Here is an 11,013-nt window from a genome sequence, read left to right as displayed (position 1 = left end):
TATTTTTTAATCCTCACCTGAGGATATTTTCCCATTGATTTTAGAGAGAGTGGAAGAAAGAGGGAAAGACAGAGAGAAATATCAATGTGAAAGAAACACATTGATTGGTTGCCTCCTGCATACACCCTGACCGAAGTACCTTGACTGGAATCAAACCTAGGACCCTTCAGTCCGAAGGCCAATGCTCTATCCACTGGGCAAAACTGGCTAAGGCTAGGTTGAGTTTTTAAGAACCACTACTAAATTGGCTACCAACATAGCTGCTTCCTTTAAGATAATAAGGAATCTAGGCAATTAAAAAAAACGGAACCTATAACTGCTGGCTCTAGGAGCATCCCACTATGCTATCATGTGTATCATCAAAATGGATATTACCCTCTCCCCATTCCCTATTTCTCAACAACTACAAAGCTATGGACCAGATATTGGGACCTGTATTATTTTGCCAGAAAAAAAGATTAACTTGGACAACATAAATTTATTGTCTCACAGGTCTGGAGGCTAGAAGTCTGAGAACAAGGTGTCAGGAGGGTTGATTCCTTATGAAGGCTATGAGGGAACATCTCTTTCATGCTTCTCTCTTAACTTCTGGTGGGTTGCCAGCAAACTTTGGCTTCCCTTGGCTTGTAGATGCATTACTCTGATCTCTATTTTCATGTCTACCCCATGTTCTCCCTGTGTATGCATCTATCTCTGTGCCCAAATTTCCCCTTCTTTTAAGGATACAGCATATCAAATTAAACCCGCTCTAATAACTTCATCTTAACTTGATTATCTGAAAAGACCCTATTGCCAAATAAGATCATATTCACAGGTACCGGGGGGTTAGGATTTCAACATTCTTGGAAGACACAATTCAACCCATAACAGGACCTCTGCAATAATTGTTGCAAAAACAACACACAACAAAAACAAATACCACTCCGATGATGCTATTAGAAATAGCAGAGGTGGCAGAATGGCTTCGACATTGTGAAGGTTACCTCTGTCTTTCAAATCTTGCATGGGTAGGTCTGTTTTGTGGAAACTACTTGGAAAAAAAAACTAGAGCTATAATTACATTTGGGAAATGATATAAGATCTTTAGCTTTTCAGCCTCTAGGACACTGTTGGGTATGTGTGGAATGGAGATGAATGGACTAAAATGGAGTTGGATAAGCCAATCTGTATTTAGAAAGTGAAGACCTGTAAGAGATATTGTGAAGACTAATGAGATAATGAGTTATGCAGTAAATAAGATCATTAGTTGGTAGTAAATTACTACTTTCAGTCCCAGGACAGAATTTATTAAATCTCTTTTTCAACTACTACAAGCAATCTATTTGTGCACTAGGAATTGTAAGTATCTAAAAAGGCAAGTGATTTATTCTCTTCTTACCAACAAAGTTATACTAAGCCCAATATTTTTGAAGCCTTTCAGAGCTTGGGTATATGCCTGGCCTGGTTAATAGTGTCTATGGACCTGGTCTCCTCTGTTAGACCAAATTAGCTGCCATTCCTTTTCAATAGTGTCACAGACTGTGATGACCAACCTTCCTGAAACAGCCTTGCCTCCTGAGATTTTTCATTTATATTCTACTGAGGCTCATGTGTTGTTCTATGGAAAGAGTGGGTTTTTTTTGTTTGCTTTATTTTGCTTTACTAGGAGTCTCCCATTCTTCAGCTGTCTGCCATTTAGTGGCAAATTGCTTGAAAAGATATCAGTGAAATTAATAAATAAAGCACAGTAAATGGAAGCTGTGGGGAAACCTGGCATGTCTGTTTGTTTTAAAGACAATATATGATCAAGTTAAATGAACAAATATTTATTTAATATCTACTTAGACATGAGGTCTGACAGATTCTACAAGGGATACACAGGAAGTACAATGGAACTCAAGCTCAAGGAGTTTGAAATATTCTACAGGATATTTTATATATCCGTTACATAAATAATGCTACTTTTCCCAGGACTCCTAATAATAGCAGCTACTTTTGGAATGTCTACAGATTGTCGACTTGATTAAATATTTAATTTCATTTAGCATAACAAAGAAGTACTACTATTCCAGGTGTAAGAATGAGGAGACTAAGCCACAGAGAGTTTGCCCAGCTGGTGTCACTCAGTGATTGAGCATCAACCCAGGAACGAAGTCACTGGTTTGATTATGGTCAGGGCACATGCCTGGGCTGCGGGCTCAATCCCCAGTAGGGGTTGTGCAAGAGGCAGCCAATTGATGATGTTTCTCTCTTATGGATGTTTCTATTTCTCTATCCCTCTCCTTTCCTCTGTCTCTCTAAAAAAAAAAGTCAATAAAAACATATATATACATATATTAAAGGCACAGAGAGTTTAAGTTCCTTGTCCTAGGACACATAGACCAAGTGGCACAATCAAAATGTTAACTTACATTGGTTTGACTTCAGCTTGTACTTTTTATGAAAGTTTGAGATGTACTTCCTGTTGGAAATCACATGTCTAATTACACACAGTGTTTTGCAGTCTGAGATGTCATGCTTGTTTTCTCCCAAATTTGACTCATCCAAATAATTAGGGATAGAAGCAAGGAACACTTAATTTTAGAAATTAGTTGACAGCCAGACAGAATTCTGCCAAGAACCATTTCTAGTCTGGAAGTTTTGTTTTCTATTCCAGCTCTGGACTGGAAAGCACTATAGAACTCCACTGAGAATCAATAATGAAAGAAGATGTTAGCATGTGTGGGCGACCTGGGTTTAGTCTGAGAGGTTTGTTTATTTACTTGTACATTGTAGCGTACCATAGAGGTTCTTTTACGGTCAGAGGAATTAGCAGATTTTTCTTCTTTGAAGAACCAGTATCCGTTTGCTGTTTATAAAGATAAAGTTATTTATGGCACTGCTAAATCTAAACGGCTGTTATGTAGGACCTCCTCCAGGATCACTGCCAATTGAATCCAATATAGGTTAACTCATACACATCTGTTCAAACAAGTCAGGGGCTTCCAACTGACTATGTTTGATTAGGCTGGTGGTAATAAAACAAGATTGGACATCCATAAGCTTCATTATCTTTATGTCCTTTCACAGACAGACTATGAGAATTTGACCTTTGGGTCTAATTACCTGTCTGAAACATAACAGTAATAGGCACCTTGGTACTACCTACTTATCTCCTGTTTTGGCATATTAAGGATTGAAGAGTTAAGTTCCCTTAGTTATCTAACTGCATGGCTTGACATAGCACCAACTATGATTAAAGAAATGGGTAAAGTGACAGGCATTCTACCACCAGAAGGTATTTCTAGAATGAACTAACTTACCTCTTGACTTTCCATCATCAAACCCATCCTGGGATACCGTTTAATATTAAGCAGGTAGAATAAATTGCCTTCACTGTTCAGGCTCTGAAGAGCTTTACTTAATTAGGGTTTGGTCTGGAACAAGGGGTTAAAGAGATGTTATCAATGATTACTCCTGACACTTTGAAATAGTTTTAAGGTCTTAAAATACCCCTAATCCTAATTTAAAAGAATGGAAAGAATTATTGTATGAAAGTAAATCAGAGAGGATTATGTTCTTCCTATAAATGGCAACATATGGTGTTTTAACAAAACTCTTCACTCATTCCCTGTTTCCTGAGTTGACTTTTGATCTTCTTGATGGAACAAATTGTGCAAGTAATATTTGTGTAATTTTTTTTCAATTTGCCCATGCTATGTCAGAGGAAGGCTAATCTTGGAAAATTTATGCTAAAGTAAAACACAGTGGAAAATAAGGAGAAAGAATAGGGGCCACTACAACTATATGTTCCTTTGCAACTTACCCTGTGGGAGAATTTTGTGCTAAGATATGTATGAATAAGAAAATACAATAATTGGTTTGTTGGTTCTAGTCCTCTGTGACTTTAATTCAAGAAACATTGAACATCTACTTTGTATAGGCATTGGTCCTGGTACTCAGGGAACACCAAAATGATAAGCCACAGACACTGAACTCAATGCTCCTTCTGTCTAATAGAGGAGACTGAAGTGTAAGCACCAAATAGCAGATGGTTTTAAGAGTCTGAATAGAAGTAGGACACATGATATACATGGGGAAAATAAAGGAAGAAGAGATTCAATTTGATTTGGGTGGTCAGGAAGAGATTTTGAGAAGACTTTGCTTTTGGTTGGAGCTCTAGGTAGATTTGGGGAGAGAACATTTGATGTTGAGCATTGACAAAAAATTGGGACCCAGAAGGGCCTGTTTTGGAAGTGATGAGAAGACTGATAAGGCTAGAGAGTAGGATGTAGTGGGAGACAATGTTGGATGGTAAATTGGGGTCAGATTATGGGAGAAGATTGATGCTCTTTTCTGACTACTAAGTCTTTTTTGGAACTAACCTGAGATGACAGTACAAACACTCTTCTTCAGCAGCACTTGCTCTTTAGAATAAGCAACACCTGGTTAACAGTCTTGTCAAAATGTTCCTTTTAACAAGGGCTATTAAGGCACCCAAGTACTGCACAGTCTGGTCCACTTAGCAATGAGTCATAGCTATAAAATAGCAATTACAGAAATCACCTAGTACAACACTGTTTTAGTTTCTCATTGCCACCTTAACAAATTAGCACAAATTTAGTGGCTTTAAACAACGCAGATTTACTATCTTAAAGTTCTATAGGTCAGAAGTCCAGGATCAGTTTAACTGGGCTAAAATCAAGGTGGCCAGAAGACTGTTTTCTGTTAGTGGATGCCTGTATTCATTGGCTTGTGGCCACTTCCTCTACATTCAAATCGCATCAGTGCATCAGGGCTTCCATCATCACTTTGCCTTCTCCTCTGCCTGACTCCTTCTGGGTCCCTTTTATAAGGACAGTTGTGATTACCTCAGGCCCATGCAGATAATGTAGGATAATCTCCTCATCTCAAGTTCCTTAGCCTTATCACATCTGCAAAGTCTTTTTTGTCATATAAAGTAACATTCATAGCTTTCTAGGATTAGGATATAGACATATTGGGGGATGGGGAGAATTGTTTAGCCTGAAACAAACCTCCACATGGTACAGATAGAAACCACCAGGTCCAGTATGGACTAAGGCCAGGCAAGGAGCTAGTAACAGAGCTGGGCCTACAACTCATTGTCCCTGACTCCCAGTTTTCTCTTCACTGTACCATGATGCTCATCTTTCATGATTTCCAGGAGGAATTGGTGGTGCTCTCTGAAGGTAGAGCTCTCAGCCAAATGAGAATGGGACTGACCTGGAGTATCCAGAGTGGCCATTTAGGATTAGTGTCACTGGGCAAGGAACAATTTGAGAGAAAAGAAATGATCTTTTTTTTTGGACCAAGAAAGTCTGGGGAAATGTTCTTTCATTGAGTAAAGAAGAGCTTGGGGAAAGGATAAGAAAAATGTGCAAGAAAGGAGAATAAAAGAGAGCAGAATGTAGAGAAGGAGATGTGGAGTCAAAGGGAAAGAGAGTAGAGTCAAAGGGAAAGAACATAATCATGTATATCCTATAATAATGCAACCTTTGTATGTATATAGTTTCTGAAACTAAGTATATCCTGTAATACTTTCTCTTCATTAATGCCTAGAGCTTATCTTCTAAAATAACTACGTTATCTTGTTGTTTTATGTATTTGTTGCTCACAATTTATGTCCTTTACCAATGCATTCTCTTTAATATTAGATTCCCTAGAGAAGAGCAGTAATTTCCATCTCTTTGTACACCACAAAGCACAAATAGGTGCTTTATAACAGTTTTAATCATTTTAATGATGACATACAGAGTATATCACATTACTATCATTAGCATTTTTCTTTGGAAAAGATCTGGAAAAATGCCAACCTAATTTTGTACTTTAACTGAAAGAAGAGCATGAGGCTAATATAAAGGGCATATTGTTCTTGAAACTAATAAAGAAAGTGAAGATTACCAAGAAATAGAAAAGGCATATCAACCTAAAGTTAGAAAAGCAATGCAAGAGATGAAATGGAATGCTTGAGAGGAAAGAAAAAATTTAAAAATTACTTCTAACTATAATGGAATAGGGAAAAGAGAATATAAAAATTTCCCCATTTTCACATGAGAATTTATGATACTAAAATAGAAGCTTAAAAAAGTTCATCTTTGCCTCTCAAAAATGACCTATAAGAATATTTAGACTACATATTATTTACAAGAGAGGGAAATCAAGTTGAAAGAATATTATCAACATATTTAATAGGAAATATTGAGTATATTTAAGTTAATATTTATATGACAATGTCCTAGTCAGACAAACTTTATCTAGTGTTGTAATTTGTCCAATATCTTTTAAAATATTTTAATACACAATGAATAATACACAATACTTAGTTAATATGTATAAGGATTATTAATATTAATTAAGGCTGTTGAAAATATTTTGTTGTGGCCATATGAACAAACTTAGATATTTAACTTAAAATATTTATTTATGCTCATTAACAAAATATATTAAAATTAAAGTGAATCTAGTGTAACAGAATTTTTATTTTTAGCACTTTATTTCAGGAAAATGTCTGAAAAACCTCTTCAAATGCTATCCATTCCTGTTCATAGAAATCTCACCTATTCTTTAAGACCCAATGTAATGAACACCTTCTCACAAGACCTTCTTTGATCTTCTTAGTCATTTGTGCCTCTTCCAGATATCCACAATATTTTAGGTAAATCACAATGTCCTCATAATTACATTTTAATTAATATTATTTTTGCTAAGTCTACATCATCTACTAAATAATAATTCTTCAAAGATTAAGTTTGTCTATTCATCTTTGCATCTTGTATGTCTAGCGTACTAGTTATCTACAATATAGATATAGACAAATAGATACAGATAGATATAAATAAGTATGAACAAATCAATGTAATAACTATTTATAATATAACTCGGAATTACCTTCACGAGGTCCTACATGATTAAGTTCCTCTGGGTACAGGTGTGGGATCTACATATCTATTATTTTGAAAAGACTTTTCAGGTTATTCACATATAGCCAGATAGGCACCTGGTACCAGCAGCATTTGTGAATCATTCAACTTAAATCAACTAGAGGTGACATGGTTTGATAATTCAGGTAAAGTTAATCTTCTGAGGGAAATCTGGGTCAGCTCTGCCTAGCAAGCTCAGCCCCATTCATACCCAATGAAGAAGTAAATTTAGACTGGTAAGTACGCTCTGGAGTTCTAGTTCCTGTTCTCTATGAGCCATCAGAGTGAGTATGAGTCATTCTTTTTCCTTTCCATCAAGACATGTCTCAATAATTCCATCTATATGTCTACTTATTAATTTTACAGTAAATATGAAGACTACCTTTAGAATTCTAAGTACCAAAACTTTACCTCATTTTTCATGTTGCCAATAGTTACCTAAAGAGAGTTTTCATTAAAGACAATCCTTCTCAGGAACCTAACATGCTAGCAAAGAAAAAAATTACAAAGCCTCAAAGACAAAGAAAACAGAAGAAAAATCAGGAGATAAAACCTTTATCTTTATATTTCAACCTTTATATTTCAACCTTTTTGTGAAATGGAAAGAGGATGGAGAAGTGGTAACTAACTCAAAAGAGAGGAGGAAGTTATAACCTATAGGGCCTCCAAAGTAAAGTACTAATGAAAAATGAGCTTATTCTCATCACAAAATCAGTAAGACTCACTAGAATTAAAGAGACCAGGTTCTGCAGAGGGTGGCAATTTAAAACAAAGGGATTGATTGTGAGTCATGCTATTGAGTGACTAGATCTCTTTCTGTACCAAAGATTACCTGTGATTAACCTACATTTGAAGCAAGGGCAGGAGATGAGGTTTATTCTCAAACATTGAATGGGGGAAATTTAAAATATGGAGGCATCAAGAAGATGGGTGAGACATGAGCTGATCATGGGGGAATGGGAAGAGTCTGCATGAATGGCAGGAACTCCCTTTTCTGCTCTATTTTTATCCATGAGATATTTACTTCTTAGGCAGAAGACAGAGAATTCCTTTTTGAATAAAGTGAATGAATATCACCTGGGAAGAAATTTCCATCTTGATATGGGGGGCAGGGGGAGTGTCTCACTTAAAGAATCTGATTCTTCTGTTGAGTCTCATCAGTTGGTAAAGGCTGTGCTTGCACACAAAGCTTTTTAGTGCCTTGTTCTTAACTGTTTGTTGGTGGCCAAGGATCACCAGATATTCCAGGAGAGTTTGCAACACAAAAGAGAAATCAAATATACAAATAGAAAAGAAGAAACCTTAGAAATTCAGATCATTTAGGGAATGGCTTCATTTTTCCCCCCTTCTTTCACTTAATGCTAGCCCTACCCCAGTTCTAATAAATGGATTTTTGAACTCTTTTTTTAATGACTGAATTATCCTCTTGTACCTCTTCTGGGGGTCCCTGTCTTGTTTTCCTATGCCCAAGACTGTGCTTTGCCAGCCCACCCAGCGCTCACTCCTTCCTGTTCTTATTCCCAGCACACACAGGTAATTTCTCCCAGTGTACTCAACTCCTTCCCCAGAAACTCAGCCCTGCAACATTGTCCTTGTTACTTGCCCACAGTCTTCTCTGACCTGCCCATCTGCTTGTGAACTTAGACTTCTCGTTGCTTTGCTCTACCCACCTGCTGTAATATTCAAATTTTGCTGGTCTTGTTGATGTCTACTAGCTACCTATATCATACCCTCTTGCCAATCTTCAACCTTTAGATACCAACTGATCTTCTCCTATTGCCTACAATTGCATCTGCTCCCCAAGAACTTAACCCACTTAGATGGATACTTGTTCTTTTTAATTCCTGGACCCTCTATGGCTGAGTCATCCTAAGGAATCATTAACTGGGTATTAAGTACCAAATGGCTCAAGCACTTAAAAGTCATCTACTACCTTCAGCTCAGGAAATAAGTTGGTCCAAAGTTGCCCATTAAAAGAACATAGCATTTTGGTTAAAGGATGAAAGAACCTCTTTATTCAGAATTCCCTTACTGGAAGTTGAATCCTGATTGCCTGGGTCACAGGTGACATAGATTAGCAGTGATAGAGAACTGCCCTTACTATCTGTCTCCACTAGTAAACCATGCTCCACTACCCCAGCTGGATGCTGACTGTAACCTCTGGGAGGTCTCTCTTCCCAGGATTCCACAAGTGAATTGCTGCAGCTCTGAATATCCTCTAAACAAAAAAGTTCTTTGGAGATGAGTTTTTAAACTTGAAAAATTTCAGAATGATTAAAAGAAAGACTGATGCATGAAACACTTCCAAGAGATATCTTCAAATAATAGTCTTTAATTTTTCTTTTTAGGTTCTGGAAGAAATAAAGGAGATAAAAAACATTAATTAAAAATTTTAACTTATCTTTCAGAAGTAAGCATTCTACTCAGTGAGCCATTAAGTGCCCATAATAAGAGAAATAATATTAAGGTGTAAATTGACATAAGGAATGATTCTAAATCCACCTACGGTTTTTCATTGTTCTTTCTTCAAAAGTCTTATTTAAGTGTAACTTATTTTCTCATAAAATAAAGTTCATATTTTAACTCCAGAACATTGCCTACTTAGATAAATATTGTAAATCCTTAAAAACTGGTCAAGTATTGTCTTTAGCAAAACACATTGTCATGATGCAAAACACAAGATCATAAATCAGAACTCTGATTTAAAAATTGTAATTTTAATCCACCAGTTGATTGTTTTAGTTATGGTTGTAGTTCCCTAATGCAGCTGGTGCCTGTTCATGGTATGGAGGTGATTTTCAGAGGGACATAATAACAAGGATTAATATTAAATAAATAACATGGAGAAAAGGTCATGTCTTTTTTAAACTCTTTTCAGTCCTCTTCTCAGTGGTAGCATTCTTTACAACTCTTTAACTTAGTGTCCCTTCTTGAATGAAGAAAGCAGGCCTCAGACAATGAGGCGTTCCTACATTCCAGCTAGAATTACAATCACATTGTTACGTTTTATTGTTTCTTTAAAAATAATTGCCTCTTATTTATGACAAATGATGTTGGCATTTAATTTGATTGTTTTATTCCAAGAATTATTAAGTTTACTGCAGTGTAGGTGGAACACAGATATAGTACCCATTGGGCATCTGGTATGTGAACAATAAAAACTTAGAAAACAATGGTTTCTGGGAAGTGCTATGTTTGAGTGTTTCTCAAGCTTGATTTCTTCACTGAATCAACCAAGTCAATTGGTCGTTTGATGTAAATAAACGTAATTGCTGGTAATTACAAATTTGCCATGTATTAATAAAATGCAACTGGTCTGAGACATTTAGATCTAATGAAGGTTTTAAAGAAGATAAAGTCTTTCAATTCCCCTGAGGTAAATAAACATCCACTGGTAGTTCCTTGTATCTTTAAACTTGAGGGAAGTCTCTGAAAATTGGTCTGTTGACATCAAGCTCACAAGGAATTTTGTGACAAGACTTTAAAAAAAATCGTAAACACCAAGAATATTTGTGTGTTTTGAAAACTCACTAAGTGAAAATATTAAAATCAAAATGTTTATAGAACTTCTGAAGCTTATCACAAAATACATACAAGATCCCCCCTGTACCTCAGATGCTTGGGAAACATTTGGTTTCTCAAACATATTTGCTTAACTATTTTTTTCTAATCCCCTACTCTTTTAAAAAAATATATATATTTCTTTATTGATTTCAGAGAGGAAGGGAGAAGGAGAGAGAGATGGAAACATCAATGATGATAGAGAACCATTGATCGGCTGCCTCCTGCACGCCCCCCACTGGGGATCGAGCCCGCACCCCAGGCATGTGCCCTCGGCCGGAATCGAACCTGGGACCCTTCAGTCCGCAGGCTGATGTTCTATCCACTGAGCCAAGTCGGCTAGGGCTAATCCCCTACTCTTTAAAACTAAAAATCCCTGAATAATATTGTCCATAAAGCTTCAATGAAAGAAAAACAACTGTTCTCCCCTGATTGTATCTATACATTACTAACAAACCATATTATAACTGGAACCTCTATAGTGGTGCCTGGACCACTGGCTCAGTGGAACAGAGCTACAGAAAAAAACAAGGCCTACCGGAGGAGCTCATAG

The sequence above is a fragment of the Myotis brandtii genome, unplaced genomic scaffold, assembly GCF_000412655.1.
Source record: "Myotis brandtii unplaced genomic scaffold, ASM41265v1 scaffold123, whole genome shotgun sequence".
NCBI lineage: Eukaryota > Metazoa > Chordata > Mammalia > Chiroptera > Vespertilionidae > Myotis > Myotis brandtii.
This window is presented reverse-complemented; position numbering follows the sequence as displayed.